Below are 18,052 nucleotides of genomic sequence, written 5' to 3' on the forward strand. Positions count from 1 at the left end.
TGATTAGTGAGGCGTGGTATTAAATTATTTGAGCTTTGTGCATAAATATATACTGAGAGAAGCCTCGTAACTGGGGACTTTGAATATAGTTTTCTTCTTCATGGGCCAAATACTCTGCTGTAGATCAGACCGAGAGTATTTTGGTGGAGCGCTGCCCAGGCATAGCAGCTGAAGAGCTTGTCCTCCTTGTGTGTGTGTTGCACTGTCCCACACCCAAAGAAATGCCTCCTCATGTTTTATGGGTGGACTTTGCAGCTTGATTGGAAATAGAAACACAGTAAACAGCAACTGCGTCTCAGAAATATCCCCAGCAACACAAACTGTCACTATTTCAGCTTCTCTCCAAGGCTGCTTCTTAGGGGGCTGATCTGCAGCTATATAAAAGCATGGTAACATAAGCTGCAGCACCAGCCCTGGAAAATCTTGTAGTACAGCTAACAAATATCTGCAAAACCTTGTTTGTATGTATGTGTGCTTACGTTTAAGATGCAAACTTGTATCTGAGTGTGCTCGGCTCCCTGCAGTATATAGCTGCAGAGCTATTTCGAAGAGCTTGGAAGAGATAGGTTTGTGGTATGATTTCTTTTTTTTACTGTGTTTTTGTCCTCCTGATGATGTTTATTAACATCTTTCCTGATGTCCAGCTACAAGGGATGGCCGCATAAAAGTTTACATGAAAATACATTTCTCCGTAAGTGCTCTCTCCCTGTGATTCTTTTACAGCTTTAAACCAAACCAGTTCCATCCTGTTTCATCCTCTACCCCTCAGACCTGATAGGAAGGATATTTCACTTTCATCTAAAATTCACCTTGTCCTTTACATTTTTCACTTTGGTTTGCTTGTTGATTTGAAGTAGCAGGTGTGACCAGCCATCAGAGAGCCCTGTTGGGAGCCCACTGCCAGGGAGAGCATTCTGGCTCACCCTTGGGATAGGAGGCACAGCCCTGACTCCTGCTTTTTATTCCAGCTTTTTTTCCTCTGAACACACCGGCACATCTGAAAGTCTCCTTGCTGACCACTAGTGACTTGGAGCACTGAAACAGGAGCTTGGAGTCAAGGCCAATGATTATTTTTTCTGCTTCACTCCCTGAGCTGGGACCTGTAGCCAGGTTCTCTGGACATGGTTCAGTGCATTCAGGGACATGCTGGACATGAAGGATTTGCCTATTTGCTAAAAGAGCTGTCAGTGCCTGCAGCAACCAGGAACTCTTTGGGCCACTTGAGTTTTCCTCAGCAAAGAGCACAAAGGGGGCAGGTGGGAATATGGAGGGCATCTCCTTAGACTGAGCTGAGAAAGATGGAAGGGCAGAGCTGCAGCACTGACTCTGTGTCCCCAGGGCCAAGAGATGTATGTCTGGGAGAGTGATGCACCTCCATCTTCTTGCTCCCACCTTTTTTCCTTAAGGATTTATGATGTTCTGTGAGTGGAGACATTCTCCTCTGTGTGGAGACACATCTCCCAGCCAACCGCCTTGCAAGGGCTTTGTAGGTGACAGAAATTTGGTCAGGTGTTTGTTTATGTTCTTGTCCAACTTACTTTAAAGAGCAGGCTAACAAGGTGCTGTAATAATTATTTTAAAGCAGTTTTGGAAGAGAAACTGTTTTAACAGGTTTAGTTTTACTCCACAGCCATCCCCTGGCCTGCCTTGTTTTTTTTTCCTTTAGCTCTGTCCCCTGCCACAGCTGGAATATGTAGGGCAGAACTGCACATCCTTAACCAAGGTGTTGAAAACTTATGGATACTGAGATTCCAGGATCAATAGATGGATTTTGGGCAAAGTCCTTGTTCTTTGTAGCACTTTCTGCTGGTTGGGTTGAGTTTGGTTGATTTGCAAAGGTTTGCCAGGGAATATCTTGATCACCTTTTCTAAAGGTCTTTGCCGTGCCTCTAAGAAACAAATGTACAAAGCACTGCAGTAAAAAAAGGCCTTACCCAGACTTACTTGTCTGGTTCCTTTCCTTGATGAAGTTTTCCCCTCTGCAGTGCAAATAGTATCTTTGCAATATTGGATATCTTAGCTTGAATATTAGGTGTTTTCAAAAAATGGCTCGATACTGTGTTCACTGGTTAGCCAAAACCATTGAAAAACAGTTTGAATGTGATAATGTGTAAATAGAGCTGAAGGACTGTTCCTTGTCACTTACTCCAGCCCCGAAATGTCCGTAAGCTGGAGCTCCAGCAGGTTCTTGGGTAGTTTGGGAGGAAAAATGTGGGAGTTGTGCTAAACCACCTGAGAAGGAATTGCAGCCAGTACAGCCAGCAGCCACATTTAACGTTTGGTACGTCGTCAGAACACACATTTTTGGAGTGATAATGATTATTTCTAGTACCCTAAGCAGGGAATGTGTACTGTCAGCTCTTGTGGAAACAAATCAAAAGACAGTCCTTTCCCTAACCAATGCAAAAGGAAATATGTTTTCTGCTTAATTTCTGCTTAAAAGGGAAATTATGTTGAAGAACTCAATTTTTTTCTATTGTTACATTTTATTTCCATTCACCCACTTTTCCCAGAATCTTCCCTGTATCTAAATCTATTAAAATAATGGTAACTGAGAAGGAAAGAATAAGGCCAGGAATAGGTTCCCAGTGCATATTTCCAGCTGCTCTCCTCAAACCATCCTGTTTTCTTCAACACTGAATCTGTTCTCCATGAATCAGACCTTTTGGAGATGGAGGGGCCTCTCTTAAGTGTCCAAGGTTGAGGAGATTTTTGTGTATGTGAGAATGGGTGTGCACCTCTGCACATGGCCGTCAAATCTGATTTTGTGACTGTTATTATTAACATTTTGTCTTTCCTGATTATTTTGCACTGCTGCTCTCCAGCAATTTCTTTCTAAAAAGCTTCTGTTGTGAACCATTACTGTGGGCTTGGCCACTGCTTCCGTGTGGTGCAGAGGAGTGGGAAGAGGGTATGACTTTGCAGAAACATAGGGTTACCTCCAGCCACAGAAATCAGGCTGTAAAAATGATGAATATCTCTCTTCTGTCATCCATAGATCTGACAGTTTTGTATAACTTATGAATTAAACATCTGGGAGGTGTAGATGTATTTTTTTTCCCTTTTACAGTCACCAAAATCGAGGCAGATAAGCCGTTGAATAATTTCAGTCACCCGGTAACGTTACGGCAAGTTTTGGGAGCAGATCTCTGAATTGTCTTTCTTAACAGAAATGGCAGAATTGCCATTAAGAGCTAGTAAGATCAAGATGTCACCTGGTGCTGTGTCTTAACCACAAGACTTTAACCTTCAGCTCCATGCAGAACAGACAGGACCTTTACTGCAGAGGCCTCATTGAACAGATCCTGACAAAGTAAACAGCGTGACACTTAATTTATCTACCCCAGAAACATGAAGGGCTCAGTCGACCTGATGGGATCTGTGGTTCCGGGGAGTCTAGGTATTTAAAACCTGATGCTCAGCCTGCTAAGCCATCCCCTGCAGCTTTCCTTAGTGCATAAGATATGAAAAAATCTCCTGTCCTGCAAAACAGATATTAAATTGGATACTCTTTCACCCTACCACGATAAGAAACGCGGCAGAGAGAGGCAGGAAAATGGAATGCTGCTTAGAAAGAAAATATATTTGAATCTAACATAAAAATTGGTGAGATAGGAGGATTTTCAGAGCTAGTAGCAATCCCTTCCCCAATGAGTTGCTGAAAATTCAACTCTCCCTGTAGTTTTTGCACTGGATTGTGAATAAAAATGGTTGTGATTGATGAAGCGTTTGGTGTCTCACTGTAAGTTGGTCAAGAGGGACTTCTAAATCACCCAAATGAAATATTGCATTATCATGAACGGTAACATGTAACTGTTAAGTATGCTGTTGCTTATCATAAGCTCAAGCTCCTCCGGAGCTCTGCCCGGCGAGAAATCTTTGTGAGCACTGGAGCAGAAGAGCCTCTGCACGGCCCAGCAGCACCACAGGGCTCTGCCCTGCCCTTCCCAGGCGGGACACACACAACTTGTAAGGACCGTGTGCTGCACTCAAGGTGTTGCCTGCACCCTCCTGCAGAGTTGGGCAGGTCAGCTGGGGCAACAGGGGCGGTGAGGGGTATTTTGGGTTTTATCTTTTAGAGAAAATGAAAGGAGGAAAAGGCAATGTGCCTTTGTTTGCTGAAGGGCATGGACCCCTTAGTCAGATGTGGAAAGCCTTGGCAGTGAATTACTCCCTCCTGCATGGAACTCATTACATAGTTATGTTCATATTGGGGTGTTTTTTGGCATAAAGCTTTTTTACCAGTGCTGTATGCAGGTCACTCTTCTAGAGTGACCCACGCCTCTTGTTGAAAAAGCCTTGTTGTTCCCCATATGACTAAAAGCCAACCCTGTTGGGCTGAAGTTTTCTATATCCAGAACCTTCCATGAAGGCCTTGCAGCTGTTACTCAGAAAGTTATTAGAGAAGTAGATACTGCCTGGCAGTGTGTGAACACACAACGCCAGTTAGCCAAAGCAACCTTAGGATTTTCAACGTTTTAGGGATGTGGAAATGAGGAGGAAGGTCACCCTCTAGTCAGGGATTTTGCTTTGGGTATACCTACACAACTTGATCTCAGGATGGCCAAGCTTCAGGCCTCCAAAAATGCTCCAAACTGGACTAAACTCTCTAGTTTCTCTGTAATGGATAGGAAATGTAACCAACCCTCAGTATGAGATAAGTGACATGCTCAGGCAGTCATGGTTCATTTCTTTGGCCTCCTTGTCCCTGTCTGCTCATTTTCCTGCCTCCTGAGCTGGTGATGTCTCCTCTCTATTCAAATCAGGTGGCTTCCTGTACCCCTGCCTGCCGGCTGGGGGGCAGAGATGAAGAGCAAGAAGCAGTAGGTGGGGAATGGTGCCACCCACCTACCTCCCACTAAAGTCTTTTACCTGCATGTTTTCATGTCTGTGCTCCAATGTGTGGGAGTTTGGTGGCTTATCCAAAAGGTGGTGATCAGGGATGCTCACCATGGTAGGTCAGGGTGTTCCTTGTTTTCAGGAGTACCTTGGGACTTTTGGATTGAGTTTTTTTGCCAGTGACAGAACTCAGCAAGGGAAGAGTTCAGTGCAAAAGGTTATAATTGGACAAATTCACTGGTAACTGAAAACAAGGTAATTGAGATGGGACGTGGTACGTTGGATGGTGTTAGTGGTCACACCTGTACAAGTATGCATGTATCATATTTAAAAATACTAATATTCTAATCAGTGTCGAGTTAGAGGAAAGCCTTCCATGTGTGTCAGAGCCTTGGATCCTGTTGGGGTGAACTAATACTGCACAGGAGTGAGAGGAAGAGGAGGGAGATGTAGTGTCTCTACATTGGTCCCCCTCATCAATAGTAATCTTAACTCACGAACCTGAACTGAAACAGTCATTAAACTTTTATCTCAATAGGAAAGCTTCACGTTTTCTTGACAGAACTGATTCTGTGGCTACTAATTTATTACTGCAATTTAAGAAACAGACGTCTGTCTGACATGTGCCATGTAGTTCAGGAGGTCACTAGTGACATCATACTTAAAATCGTTATCTTTGCAAACTGTGCATTTTGCGTAAAAGCTTTTATTTATAGGCAGTCATTAAAATTGGGACCTGATATTTACTTTTCTTCTGATTAGGTTAAAGAGTGAATATGAACAAAAAGTACCCTCCTATTAGCACCAAGCAGTTTGCAAAGTGTGCTATTCACAGGCAGCCTTTCTAAAGGAATTATGTTGAGCCATTATAGGCTTACATGGTACATGTTAGTTAATACATTTGTTTTTTCACCGCTGAGAGCGGATTCGTGTCACAAGGGGTGTATTTTATTTCTTCCTGGTTCCCTACAGATTCTTGTCCTCATCACTGAGCAGGTGGATGGTTTGTTATGGAAGCGTTAGACTTGCAGAGAAGCGCTGTGTTACTGGGACCATGACACTGTTGGAGGGTTGGTGGGTCACCTCTGTTGCTCTGTTGTTACTGTTGCAGGTGGACTGGGGCAGTTTGGGTTCTTGCCTGTGTATGAGCATTTTGCTGGGCCAAATTCTGAATCGTCCTGTTTCCCAGTCCTGACATGATGAGTGTTTGACCCAAGGCAGGGGGAGGAACTGCCTGAGTGCATCTCTGTAGAGCATGAGCTGCTGTGAGCTGCATCTGAGGTCCCCAAAGGATGCACTGAGTTGTACCATTAGGATGTCATCACCAAATAGCCTGTGATCTACTGGCCATGTGTTATGGGGTGACACAGACCTACAGGGCCAGAGTCAACAGCTCTCTTCAAGGATTTAATTCTTGAGATGTCCATGAACTCTTCTCCCATGTTTCCTTATCCTCCCGTCCTGCCATCTTATCCTTGATGCCAAATGCCCCTACCCACAGCCATGTAATATTCAGTGAGTGCTTAAAAATAGTGAACATGAGTGCTGGTAACTTTTCCATGCCAGGTTTCTCCATGAAAGCACCAAGATCATCAGGTATGAGGTTGCCCCCAGCCCAGCGGAATGAGCTGGGCAGGACCTGAGCCCCCTCCAGGGGAGCCCAGGGGCTTATTCCTGGGCTGCAAAATGCTGCCCCTCCTCATCAAGGGTCATGAGGGGAGAGAAGAACTCTTCAAAATCGAGTGGCTGTTTAATAACTGTAATGAAAATGATTTTTGACCAAAAATTATGTATTACCAGTTGGCTGAACTGCACAGCATACTTTGTTAATATTAGATAGGGCTGGGTTGTTTGTTTTTTTTCCCTCAGATCTTACTGCTAAGATCACTGGCCCATTTCAATTTTTATTGAAACAAATAAACCCAATAAAAACACTTATGCTGAGAGCTGAAGCTTCACAATAAAAAAAAAAAATTACTCTGTATTGAATTTATTGATTTATTTATTTACTCCAACTGGAAAATTGAGTATTGTGTTAATGTATTTTATAAGAATCACAGTGCTCGATGAAATGGCTAATTTATTTTAGCGTATACATAAATAGCTAGCAATTTTCAGTGAGACAGGCTAATGAAAATGATGCCATGAAATTGTCTATACTATGAGGAGTGATGGAGTCGAGTTATTATTGGTTGAGTGCTGCGACGTAGTGAACTGGCCATCATGTCTTTGAACTTTTGAACTGCTACTTGGTCGTGTGATTTATTGATTTTGATATCAGCGTGTTAAGTTAACTTCTTATTTTTGTTGGGGGGGAGTCGCACGCAGCACAGATGAGTAACGTGCTGTGTAATTTCATAGATATTTAGGTTAAACAAGATGGTTGAAAAATTTAAAGCGTGTTAACAGGGCAGGGTTACGCCATGTGGAAAGGCTGAGAGATGCTTGCAGGTACCATTAGATGTCAACACTGGTGTTCTGATCGCTGTGGATTAGCCGAGTACAAGCGAATTTGGCAGGGTAAGTGTGCATCATATTTGTCAGAGAAACATTGCCTTTGTTCTAAATTAAGCATGTGATCTCATAGCAACTTTGTTTGCCTATCTACCTTCAACCTCTCCTCGTGGCGTCTCTTATCACACTGGTGCCTGGTACGGGCTGGGAGCATCAGCGATCCCCGTCAGCCCTCTCCAGAGGCGCGCTCCATGTTCCCGGCCGTTGAGCGGCAGAGGATGCTCACTGGTGGTGCAGACAGCTCAACAGCTTGTGTGGGACTGTTGTACCAGAGAGCTGCCCCAATCTGCCGTCACCAAGACGTGTAAACTTGTTTCATCTTCTAGCTGTGATCCCCTCGCAGGCTGGCTGTAGTGCTGAGCCTCGGCATGCAGCGCTTGCCAGCGGCTGCCTCATCCCTCGCTGCGAGGAGATGCTACACTTGTTGTTCTTGGTGATTTGCTTAGGACGTGGAATCGAGGTATTAAAATAACATTGTTTGACTTGGGAGAGTTTTCTTGCTGCAGAACTTTTCTCTCGACTGTGCTGGTAGGGGACCCTTTGCATGGCGGCTGCTCTGAGCTCTGTTTCTGATTAAACCGAATAACTTGACACCTGCATTTTACAATTTGCTTAAAGTGCTCTATCCTGTAAAAGCAGTGATTTCAAAGCTTTAAAGCCAGCAGACTTGCAGGGGTTTGCACAAAACTTAGCTCATCCCACCAGTTCACAGCGATTGTGCAAAATGCGACTGGACTTTTCTAATCTACTTGCCCCCTCTTTCAAAATTGCAATTTTAGTGCCTGTCCTCCCTGTCCCCGCTCACTCCCTCATTCTACCATGGGTCTCGGCAATGCATGCGGGAGTTATTGTATTTTTTTTCCAATGATTAAACTGACATGTCTTTATTTGGATGTTAAAAGTGCTCTCTCCCCTCTCCCCACTGCTACCCAAAACATTTGCAGCAGCCTCGCAGTGAGCAGTTGGGAAGCTGGTACCACTTGCCTCTCCCCTTCACACCCCCCTTTGCCTCCCCCTTCTTTCATTTTATTTTTTTTTAATGTATTTTTTTAAAATTTTTTAAAAGAGATGGGCCGTTTAAGCCAGAAAACAAAACTAGTGGGAAAAGGCTAAAAACAGGACTGACACCAACACCATTAGCTGGAAGGAAAAAAAAAAATTCCATTTCATTGCAACTCTGTTATTGTTTACTTTGCCATACACATCCTAATATGGTTACCTCCCTGTCAAAGCGGCCGAGCCGGGCTGAGGGGCCCCCTCGGGGAGACGCTTCCAACTGCTGCTCAGACAATAAGAAACAAACGGCGCAACTCCACAAAAGGGCTGCCCGGAAAATAAGTGTCAAATAAATCCTGCCGAACTCTTCCTTCCCGGCACCCGGCCCCCGCCGTGTGTAACCTGCGCGGCGGTGCCCGGCGGGGCTGGGGGGGCGGCGGGGCGGCTCCCGGCGGTGCCCGCGGACCGGGACGGGGCGCGGCGGGAGCTCCGCGGCCGCGCAGCCGGCGCTGCCCCAGGTGCCGCCGGCCGAGCCCCCCGGGCCGCCCCGCGCCGCGGCGGCGGCGGCTCCCGCCGCGGAGCCGCTTCTTATCTGCAGCGCCAGAACAAAGGTAGGTTGTTCAACTCCGCGCTCCGGGGGAGGGACAAGTTATTTTTGGAGGGTTGTCTTCCCAGTGCATGACTGGTTGACCTAAAAGGAGAAGGAGAGAGAGAGAGAGAGGAGGGGGGGGGGGATAAAAAAAAAATAAAAAAACAACCCAGCCCAGCACCGCCACCCCACCGGCACAGCCCGGCGGAGCCGCGGGGCGGGCAGGGGAGCAGCGCAGCGTAGTTTTATTTTTATGCAACTTAAAGAAGCCGGATCCTCCCCCCCCCCCCCCGCCATCTCCCCTCCCCCCGTAAAATGCCCAGCTATTTCTAGAAAACTGCGTTGCTAAAATAGTTTAATCTGTGTGCTTTATTTTATTCTTTTAAATATTTATTTTTTCTTCTTCCTCTTTTTTTTTTTTTTTTTTTGCATTTGTGATTTTTATGTGCACATATTCCTCTTAGCGGCTATGAATTTCTATGAATCCTAAATAAGCTTTTCTAGGGATGAGACGTGAGGGGTATTTTTACACGAGGATTTCAACTTTTCGGTTGACATAATCCGAAGGTACCACAGCCTTTTCTGCGACTGTCCAAGTGCTTCCGTGCCCTGCGAGGAGTTATCACGTTGCTTTAAACCAGCCCTTTATGCCATTATTTTTCTTCTTTTTTTATTCTTCTTTAATCCTGTATGTTGCTCAGCTTCGGTGGATGCTTTTCTTCTCCAAACTGAAACGTTCTCAGGTTTTGCTGTGCTTCTCGGTTTGTTTTGAACACGTAGGAAAATATTAATACAGAGCAGTAAGAAAGAAACAGTGATGCGTCTTCTGTTCAGGGGAGGTGGCAAACCTGTCCACTTCTGTGCCGGGAAGTACAGAGAACAAATCCATAATTCAGTGCAGGAGCAAATGAATTCAAAGCGATGCATAGGATGGGTATTATGTAACTTAATAAGAGATATGGTTTTGATCGTAGGAGTGGACGCTGCGCTTGTAGGTATAAATATCAAATCTAGGTAAGTCTGTGGAAGAGCACTTTTCTTCCAGCCTGCATTAAGCAGTGTTGTCTTCAATCCCTAATTCTTACGGGATTTTGGAAGGGAAGCAGCTCCTTCCTAAATTGAGTATCATTCAAAAAATCTTTTAAATACCTGTTGTGTGCTCGGTTGCTTAATTGGCTCTCCCTCTTCCTGCCTCTGCTGCCTGCCTTCTCCAGTTATTATGAGATCTCCAGATTTATTTTTTTTTAGGAAGTCTTAGTTCCAGAGCAAACCTCGATAGCAAAACTGTTCTTTCCTTCTTTTTTTTTCCTCCCCCTCTTTTTTTTTTAACACTAAAATATTTCTTACATATTCCTGGAGATTTCTTTTCTCTACTTTTTTATTTATTCTTCTCTCAAGCTGTGCAGCCTGACCTGTGCTAATCAGAAACTCTTTTTAAAATGTAAGACCAAGTCAGATAATGTAAATAAACTTTTGTACCCTCAAACTTTTATTCTATAACGCTGGGATTTATTTTTCTAAAAAAGAAAATACATTGCAACTCATGAATGGTAAACACAAATAAATGTGTTTTGTAAAATCAAAGGGTTTCTTTTTAAACACATTTCTAGTTTTTGCTTTTTGGGCTGTGTAGGGGATGATAGGAATTAGTAGCCTTTAATTAGACGTGGAGATATTCACATTTTACAGGGATTTATGTTAGAACATGGAATGGCGGGTGGCTTGTTTCCTCATTATGAATACTCCCTGCACATAATGAGGTTCATCATTAGTTGATGGAGTGAATTTGCCCTAGCTCTACCTTGAAAGGCACATAATTTACATACTACTTCAGAGCTTAGGCTTTAATGGATTCCTCGATGAATAAAATGAAAAGCTACTTTCTTTAAATTTTTGAACAGTGTTTTGATAATACGGATTTAATAAGACATTCAATTTCCTTGTTAAGTATATTTGAAAGTGCATTCCCAATTTTAGCACAAAATATACTTCCCCATGTCGCATCCTATAGTATCGGGTAATACATAAGCAAATATATCAGTGTGAATATTTTTGGGGGATGTAGAGGGATTATATTACCCCATGTGTGTGAGGTGACACCGGGCTTCTTTGGCCTGGTCCCCTTGTGGTTCCTGCCAACACCAAGCGTGGTAGAGCTCACCTGTACTGTTAAAATACCACAGAGCAGACTTGCTCCCCTGTTAAAGCTCATTCTGCCTGAGGAGTGTTTTAACTGTATATTTGCTGTGTACATTTGTAGTGATGGATCTTTGGAAATGTGTCGCTGGCTGTCAGGCTGACAGTGACAAACCCTCCGGTCCCACCTCCCTATTTATTTTAATGAGACAAGAACAGCAAAAACTTCTCTGGTGCAGTTCCACCTCTGGAACTGCTGCGTAGATGTGATTAGATTAGAGTAAATTGAATTGTAGGCAGCCTAATGTGTTATCATGTCATCAGCTTACTCCAGCCCTGGTCTACAGGGTAGAGTTAGCGAGACATCCTCTTCTTCTTCCTCCTCCTTCCTCCCCCTCTCCACGTGTGCGTGGGGCAGGCTGGGCACGGCCGGCATCTCTTCCTGCTGACACTTCCCGGTGTGGTGGTGGAGTTTGAGAGGCAAAAAATGCGAGGCGAAGGCTTGTTTTGATAGAATGTTTTATTACCTGAAAACGATGAGCATATATTAACATTAATAGAATAGTCTGTGTCATTCTTTTTTAGGCAATTTACCTCTGCCACAGACCTGTCTGCTTCAAAATCTTTCTCTGTTCTAAAACATATATTTGTTTAGGGAGTTTTCATTGAAGTGTACATGACAATTACAGCTGTTCATTAACAAAATTGGGTATTTGTTTTAAACTTTAACCAATCACTTTGATATGCTAATTATGGTGTAATTTAATTTGAGCCCTGTAATGATGATGCCGTTATTATGGACATAAATGATGCAGTTAAGCTGAGAGTAATCTCATTTGCATACTGTACATGCCAGTAAATTAAGCCCTTTCTTCGACTGCTTCAGCTTTAATTTTCCACTTCTTTTCACACAGCGCCTTTTCAGCCAGTCTCTTATAAGCCCACTTTGTAATAGTGCTGATGACTGTTTGATGTGGAGAGTTGCTGCACCACAATAATGCAAGACACAAGATGTAACATTTAAAGGATTCATTATCTTACTGAGTGTTGCTTTAAGAAGCTGGGATTAACAAGGGTGGAAGTGTCCTCTCCATGGAGCGGTGTGGGTCTTCCCAGAAACAAATGCAATCTTTGGTTTTTTTTCCCCCTTTTTCTTGGTTACCCTAAATAGAGAATGGGATTTGATAAGGCCTCATGGCATTTCTCAGGAATGAGGTAAAACACCATCATAGCCCTGTAGTACAACGTTTGACCTTCTGGGTAGGATATGCTGTGATACTCCACTGTTGCAGAAAAGTTACTGGATACAATTTGCAATATTATAAAGATACCAGATTATTTCTCAGATTGGGTATGTGATCTCCAGATCTACCTGCATGATGTACAGCAACACAGAACTGAAGTCTGCATTATTGGTTGGGTTGTTGTTTGTTTTTTTAATTTATTCCCCAGTTTCTCCTCTCGTGCTCCCTACATGAGTTGACCTTAGTATCAGGTTAATTTCGTATTTAAATTTGTAAGAATGTTGTTGTGCCTGCTGATACTGGTGAAATCTTGGGTTGGGAAAGGAGAACAGTCACCGACACCAAGCAAAAATGAACTGTGTAAGTGCAGACTTAAATAGTTAATCTTTTCCAATTTACCATGTTGTCATTGAGCTGAAGTATTCTCATAACACTGTGGCATACAAAGAAATCATGTGAAATAAACAGGGCTCTTTTTATAGCTGCTTACTATTATGGTTAGATATTTTCATAGTTTAATACCTCTGGAAGTAAAGCCCGTCTCAAGTTTTTCGCAGCAGTTGGCCTCTCAGAAAGTCATTGTTGTGTGGGTAACCAAGTTAACTAAAGATGATTATTAAAACCTTGCAATCCTTTCCTTACACAGGGTCCCATGACCAAAAATAGCTTGTGCAGTTGCCCACAAACATGCAAGTTAATAACTTCCTGGGTGAGCAGTGTAAGAACCGCTGATTTCCAAAGCACGTGCGTCACCCCTGCCCACGCCCCGTACGGAGCACAGCACTCAGGTGGGATGGTCCTCACTTACCAACTGTCCAGAGTTTAATGAGACTTCGGTTTTTATGGTTGTCGCCCACTCTTGGTTTCAGTTCTGCATTTCTCACATGCCATCTTGTTTTCCAGCAGCCATTCCATGGTATCCTGACCATGCACGAGCGCTGGCTGGGCCATGCTGCAGCGAGGTGCTGCATGATGGTGATCTAACTGCCCTGTTGAATTTGTACCTCCTAGTTCTGGGTCAAAACCACAGGAATCATTCCCAACAAGCCCACTGGTCCACCAAGTATGATGACATGTAGGATTTCAGTTCTCCTACATCTCTTCTACGCATGGCTGGTGAGAGGAAGAGCATCCGTGGAGACAAGTACAAACACGAAGCATGACGTGGTCTTGGCTTTCACAGAGCCTTTGCTTTTTGCCCATAACACCAGAGCTAAGAGGGTGATACCTGCCATCCACTTCCTTAGGGTGGACTACATCAGAGTGCAGTGTCAAATCTTGGGGCCCATTTCTGAAGCAAAATGTGTCCAGAAAAGGAAAGACTTCCCCAGTGCTTTCTCTGAGGCTGTCACACTAGACATTGGGTTTGTACATGAGTGCACACAGGAGACAAAACCCAGCAGCCATTCCCTTGCCCTTTGTGCTCAGAGCCCGGAGCTATTCAGGTTGCTGATGAAACTGGGTACAAGCTGACTCCACCCAGGGCATAGAGAGCTAAAGGGTTTCTCACAGCACAGGGCAATGCAGAACAAGTTCTCCCCAGGGACTCCAGAAGGTCAGAAATAATATAGTATAATGTTGGAAAAATTCAGCCTTTAAAGGCTGAAAAAAAGAGTTCTTGACTTCAGTTATTTAAGCGGTACCCCTATCGCTCTACCCTTTGTCTTCCTCCTAAAGATAATGTATCCATTGCTCTGGGCTGTCATAGGCTGTAAAAGAGGTGTCTTGTCTTCAGCTTCTCTAGGAATGGGTATGCTGAGCATGTCTCTCCCGGATCATGGAGGGATTTCTGTCCCAAGCAGGCAATGACAATAGGATGGACTGGGAATTGGGCTGGGAGACTCTCTTTTGGAGATTGTTAGTGTTTTGTGGATGTAATGGTGATGCGGCGTGCTGTGCAGGACTTCAGTGTTAAATCTTCTTGGGAGATAAAAGTATTTTTTTTCCAAAGTGGTTTCAATACCTTGCCCTTAAAGAAGCCATGTTTGTATGAGTTGTCTTCACGAAGGAGTTTTCAGGCACAGTTTTCCCTACTCTCTTTGTCCTAATGAAACACATATCCTTCCTCCCCTCACAGGACCTTTTGAGTTTATTCTGGATAAAGAAACTCATTTATGAAGAAGATTTTCCCTTTATCATCCTTGCTCTTTAATCTGATCCTGGATTGCAATTTTCAGTAAGTTTCTCCTGCCACACTTTCCAACATATGAACCTTTTCAACCCAATCAGGTGGGAAATTAAAAGTGATACCAGTTCAGAGCAGTACTGTGCAGCCCTGTTTGAGCATTCTGTGTAATTCAGGATTGCTGGGTTTAAAGAAATTTTTCACCTTGAGTAATGGTAGCTCTCTGCAGAAAATTATTTCGGGGAGTTCTGAGCTTTGTGGGAGATGGATTTCTCCTTTTTCCAGCTTTGTTTACAAACAGCTTTGTTCTTACCCTTTTCCAGCAGAACAAGTGTTTCTTTACAGGAATGTGGTTGAGAGCAAAGCCACCAAACCTGTCTCTAGAATTGTAGAACTACAACATATTAAAGAGTAATTTATTATATGTCAATATACTTACCCCATCAAAGTCATGGTCGTCAAGACATAGAAACAAAAATAGACCTCTGATCTCTATCTCTGTGGTGTTTTTCAGCATAGTCTCCTATTGGTATCCACAGAAAAAGGACTAGGAATTTGTGATTGTATTTACCAGTGGCTAAGGAGAAGAGTTTTCTGTCACTGAAATTACCCCAAGTGCCAAGCTGCTGCCCCTTTCAAGTTTGACTGAACCAAATTGACTTGAAGTTTTGGAGTGTAAAGATGCCCTGTTCCCATGTGTGCCAGCTTGTTCCTATTTGTAAACACATCTTTTCATGGCTGTAGATGGTGGACAGGTATCTGTGATGAGAAACCTTGGGGAGTAGCCACAGATGCTCTGCTTTTCTAGGATGAGGGAGCCTCCTATAGCAGTTCCCAGTGGCAGGTGACTGGCTCACCTAAAGAGTGTCCTGGAAGGGGTGATGCTTTAGGAGTCCAGGTGAGTCTGCTTTGTTGCTACTGGTCCTGAGTGTACACAAAATAGTACAAGTCAAGTAGCTGTTAGGGTTTCTTTAATCTTTAAACCTTTAGTTCTTTTGGCTGCAGTACCCCCTTCCAGCAGCAGTTTTTCCTGTGACTGGAGAATGTGAATGTCTGTCTAAACTGGCTAAGCAGACAAAACAATGTGATGAAAACACATAGAACAAATATGCTTAAGCAGAAGAATGAAGTCTCTCAAGCAAAGCTTGTAAGTAAAAGGACTTGGGATGAACCACGCACTCAGCCCCTTCCTTTGCTCCTGTTATCCCCCAGCACCGCTGGGGGCTGCAGGGAGCAAGCAGTGTAGGTAGGCACATACTGTGGCATCACTGGCTCTTCCCTGTGATGTCTGCCTGCTCCAGGTCTAAGTCTTCTGCTCTGATTGTGTTGAATTTGGCTTCACATTGGCTTCTCCTCCAAATAAAACACTTTCCTAAGGATGGCCTTTCAGAAGTCCATGTTCTTTTTTCTGAAGAACTGCAAATTCTTGACCTGGGCTGGTTATATAGGTTCCTGAGATCATCACTTTGAGGAAGCTGAGTGAAACAAATGCTGCTTTCAGGTGCGTAGCCTAAATCAAGAACAGGTCTGAGTTCTCTGGAGTCTGTCAGGTTTTTACCATTATTAGGAGCCATATGGCCCCTGGCAACCGTCCTCTGTTTTACCTGGGGTGAGGGCACTGTGCTCTTCTGCTGTTGAGATACGGTGCACAAAGGGCAGCCACAGTCAAGGAGAGCTTCTTGATGTGGCTCCAACAACTGTGTGCTTGGTGGCCAAGGCCAGAGCTGTCAGAGATGAGGCAGCCAGTCTTGTCCTTCTTGCACAGGCCTGTGTGAGAGAGCCCTCCCTGGAGGCAGTCTGCCAGCTGGGGAGGCTGGTCTGTGTCTTTGCAAACTCTTGGACAGTGGGAGGAACAAAAGGGCTATGCATGAAAAGTTTCCTAGGCTTCACACTGAGGTAAGGCTTGCAGTGTGTGATCAGCAAAGCTTAGAGACCCACAGTTCAGCTCTGCCAGCTGTGGGATATTTCATGTGTTTGTTGGTGTGTCCTTTTGCAAAGGCAAGATTGAGTTAGGGTGGATTTGCTACAGGCTGGATGAAGGAAGCCAATACTAAGGAATGAGCAGTCTTTCCCAGTGAATGTGGAGTTTTATATTGCTTTTACAATGAAACAAATATGAAAAGGAAGAATGAAATGATAATAAGCTAAATTGGTGCCAAATGTATGAGTTTCCATGTGTGTGCAGTAAAGGGAAACCCAGCTCCTGTAGTCTTCCCTTAGAAAACGACTCATTCTGTATTTAGAACCCATGTGCAGGATGACCATATAAATGTGGTTAAATGGCATAGGATTCTGATCAAAGGGGCAATTACAAGTAATAAAATAGGAAATATAATTATTGCTACAATTTCAGAACTTAGAGCCAGGGAAAATCCTAGCATCTAGATGGGGGAAAAAAACTTTAAAGATGAAGAGAAGGAAAAGAAGAAAATCCCCAGATTTCAGCTTCTTGGGCTCTATGTAAAAACAGCATTGAAAAGTAAAGATATATTTCCTAGAATATCAGAATTCTCCAATAAATAATGATCAGGGAGATTGTGAGCAACTTAATTGTTGGCTGAGCTGAATTAGAGCAGAAACTGAATTACCAACTTCCGCACAGGAAAATGTACCGAAGTCGGAGCTGTGGCTGGGTTATTTTCACCAAATGTCCAGCACATATGCTGCGCTTGCTTTTATTGTTCACCGTTATGGTGTCATGTCTCGCTAGATTGTGCTTTGCTACACACCTCCACCCCCTAACAAACTGGCCCTATATGTGCATGTAGGCAGAATATAAGGAATTAAGCTGTGTGACAGTGAACTTCTGGGGATTTTTGTATGCTTGACAAATGTTTCTTAAACATGGTATAAATACATTGTACAGTAGAATTCAAGTGTTTGAGGGGCACGTTTTACTCCCAAAAGAAATGTGTCTATTTTGGCTTCGTATTTCTCTCTGTTTTTTTCTTATCCCCTAAAAGAAATGTTTAGTATTTTAGAGACACCTATGTTTAGATAATACAGGTTTGGACAGTGTTCTTCTCTGTATGTTGTAGAGTTCCTACTGACACGCCTGGACAAACCTCACCACCTAAAACCCTCAGGCCAGATTTTGGCATTCGGTGTCCTCTGAGGGAGGGACTGTAGCTGTTAATCCTGTAATAGTCAGATTCTTCAAGGTAGCATCTTCTGTCCTCCCACAGGTTAGATCCTCGGTTTTACCTGACAGCCTGAATATTTCTCTTCAAAGGGAACGTAAACCCTTCTGCAGGCTGGGCTCACCCTGGCTTCCCCTCTCTGGGTCTTGCCCAGGAACTTCTCTTGTTCCTTGGCCTTTTTGCCACAGCCATCTTCTTCCCTCCTGGTTCCTTGGAGAAAATACCGTATTTGTAAGGGCCTGTGCCTCCTGAAGCCGTTCCCTGTGGTCTGCCTGCCTTGCTACAGAGGCCTCTCCAGAGCAAAGGCGAGGGCAGCTGGACTGATCCCATCACTCTTCAAAACCGCCGAGGTCACACAGTTGGTCCCTTTGCAGAAATGCCAGAGCCTATTTAGAGTAAGACATGTAAATATTCCGTTCAAAAATAATAATTAAAAAAACAGTCTCGTGGCTGAGTTCTTCAGAGGAAT

General features: G+C 43.8%; 1 protein-coding gene across 10 annotated transcripts in view; it reads left to right on the forward strand.

Moving 5' to 3' along the window:
* FOXP1 (forkhead box P1) overlaps positions 1-18,052 on the forward strand; it is a 380,386-nt gene that overhangs the window by 173,766 nt on the left and 188,568 nt on the right. Inside the window, exon 1 of one of the 10 annotated variants that reach the window (XM_051788673.1) lies at positions 7,029-7,813. The exons of 8 other annotated variants lie outside the window; for them this stretch is intronic. The gene's annotated coding sequence lies outside the window, so the exon portion shown is untranslated. Of the gene's footprint in view, positions 1-7,028; positions 7,814-8,814; positions 8,961-18,052 lie in introns of those variants that run through there. One more of the 10 variants, XM_051788671.1, reaches the window with a different exon arrangement.

The sequence above is a fragment of the Manacus candei genome, unplaced genomic scaffold (genome assembly GCF_025592945.1).
Source record: "Manacus candei isolate 608988 ecotype Guabito, Panama unplaced genomic scaffold, ASM2559294v1 h1tg000025l, whole genome shotgun sequence".
NCBI classification, from domain to species: Eukaryota; Metazoa; Chordata; class Aves; order Passeriformes; family Pipridae; genus Manacus; species Manacus candei.